This window comes from Bison bison, unplaced genomic scaffold (genome assembly GCF_000754665.1).
Source record: "Bison bison bison isolate TAMUID 2011002044 unplaced genomic scaffold, Bison_UMD1.0 scf7180017864163, whole genome shotgun sequence".
NCBI classification, from domain to species: Eukaryota; Metazoa; Chordata; class Mammalia; order Artiodactyla; family Bovidae; genus Bison; species Bison bison.
In genome coordinates, this window is record NW_011494735.1 from 2,931,692 (window position 1) to 2,934,508 (window position 2,817).

A 2,817-nucleotide genomic window follows, 5' to 3' on the forward strand; every position below is an offset into this window, starting at 1 on the left:
GGATGTTTATTTGATCTCTGGTTCTTCTGCCTTTTCTAAAACCAGCTTGAACGTCTGGAAGTTCACGGTTCACATACTGCTGAAGCCTGGCTTGGAGAATTTTGAGCGTTACTAGCGTGTGAGATGAATGCAATTGTGTGGTAGTTTGAGCATTCTTTGGCATTGCAGTTCTTTATTCTTTGCAGCCAAAGATGGAGAAGCTGTATATAGTCAGCAAAAACAAGACCGGGAGCTGACTGTGGCTCACATCATGAACTTCTTATTGCCAAATTCAGACTTAAACTGAAGGAAGTGGGGAAAGCCACTAGACCATTCATTTATGACCTAAATCAAATCCCTTATGATTATACAGTGGAAGTGAGAAATATATTTAAGGGACTAGATCTGGTACATAGAGTGCCTGATGAACTATGGGTGGAGGTGCATGACATTGTACAGGAGACAGGGATCATCTCCAAGAAAAAGAAATGCAAAGAAGCAAAATGGCTGTCCGAGGAGGCCTTACAAATAGCTGTGAAAAGAAGAAAAGTGAAAAGCAAAGGAGAAAAGGAAAAATAAGCATCTGAATGCAGAGTTCCAAAGAATAGCAGGGAGAGACAAGAAAGCCTTCCTCAGCGATCAATGCAAAAAAATGAAAACAACAGAATGGGAAAGACTAGAGATCTCTTCAAGAAAATTAGAGATACCAAGGGAACACTTCATGCAAAGATGGACTCAATAAAGGACAGAAATGATACGAACCTAACAGAAGCAGAAGATATTAAGAAGAGGTGGCAAGAATACACAGAAGAACTGTACAAAAAAGATCTTCACAACCAAGATAATCATGATGGTGTGATCACTCACCTAGAGCCAGACATCCTGGAATGTAAAGTCAAGTGGGCCTTAGAAAGCATCACTACGAATAAAGCTAGTGGAGGTGATGGAATTTGGGTTGAGCTATTTCAAATCCTGAAAGATGATGCTGTGAAAGTGTTGCACTCAGTATGCCCATTACATTACTAGTGTTCAACTCTGAAATCTTTAAAATATGAAAGGAATAAAGCCATTAGCTTGCCTTCCCAGTCTGACAAATTAAGTAGAATAAAAAGTGTTACTGGATCACAGGTTCAGCTTTACATCTATGGGGTCGCACAGAGTCGGACACAACTGGGGCTACTTAGCAGCAGCAGCAGAAGCTACATAGAATCATAAATGCATAAAATCTAAAACAAAATTTGAAAAAAACCCAGCATACTGTACATTAAATGAAGCATTCACCATTCTAAAATGAGAGTCATTATGATAAATTTATCATAAGACTGCTATCTTTCTGGGGAGGGGGATATGTTTTATTGTACATATTATTAAGATCACTTTCTATGAACTTCCACACAGATTAGGGTTACTGTTTACTTATATAAGCATTTTTTAATGCTTGAGAATCTTTATTAAACTTCTTTTGTTTAATCTCATAATGATGAAAACAGTAACTCTTATCAAACACATAACCAAAATATCTTCATCTTCATCCTGTCACCTGTACATTTCATGAAATTTTCAATGCTGGAGAATACTATAATGACAATGCAAATAAAATAAAATTTGGACAGATGCTTAGAGTTTGTCATATAAAGGATTTCTATAATTGTGATTTTCTAAAGCTTTGCATTATTTTCATGGCATTTTTTCTGATTTCTGTAAATTTTCTATATCCTTTATGAGTTGTTTTCCAGATACGAGCATAAAAGTATGTTTTTAATATAACCAGTTTTGAAAATAATAGAACAAATGCTTCATCTTAATAGGATATCTGTTCTGACTTGGTATTCACTTATCATTCATTATTCAAATGTGACTGAATCTCAATTTTGTACCCCACATTGTGTTTTATTGTCATTTAGTTCTCAAGAAAGTACATGATGTAGGTATAATAGTGTAATTTCTCCCATATTCTTGTATGCCACATGTATGTGGGAGACACCCAGTGTAAACTGCAAAGCCAGTCTTATCTTTCAGGTATCCTGTTCTTATATTGAATTTCTTTCTTTTTTATTATTCATCACCTTTGGAATTGATAGCAGCAATATTAAAGCCACTTAATATTCTCAGCTGAACATTAAAGATGTTATTACTCTCAAGTGTTTTTATGGGTCGTGCATGCATGCTCACCGCTTCAGTTATTTCTGACTCTTTGTGACCCACTGGACTGTAGCCTGCCAGGCTCCTCTGTCTATGGGATTCTCCAGGCAAGAGTACTGGAGTGGGTTGTTGTGCCTTCCTTTAGGGGATCTTCCCAACCCAGTGAGTGAACCCACATCTCTTGCATCTGCTGCATTTCAGGAGATTCTTGGCCACTGAGCCACTGGGGAAGCCCTCATGGGTCATTATCATGTAAAAAATAGGTGGCCTGAAAATAAAAGCCAAGCAACCAATAAGAAGAATATGAGATCCTTGGAAACCATATAGTAGCTGTGACAAACCAATCAACACAAGAAACCTCAAAGAAAAAAACTAATTAGAGATAAAATAGAAGGTCAGTATTGGCCTGAGAATTATTACAGCTACAACTTGGCATAAATTGCAAGCACCATAATTACATAATTTGACTCAATCTGCATAAACTGAGATAGCTAGTGCTTTACAGATGGGAAATGGGGGCTTTAAGAAGCTTTAAAAGAGAGGCCTTAGATTACACAGATTGTTTCTAACTTTAGAGCCTGTCTCTTTTTTGATGTTAAGGTAATTTTAATATTGTATATAATATTTTTATATATCTTTTTCTAGAGTGGGGGCTTATGGGTATCATAAAATTCTCTAAGGGGTCCTAATGAAAGA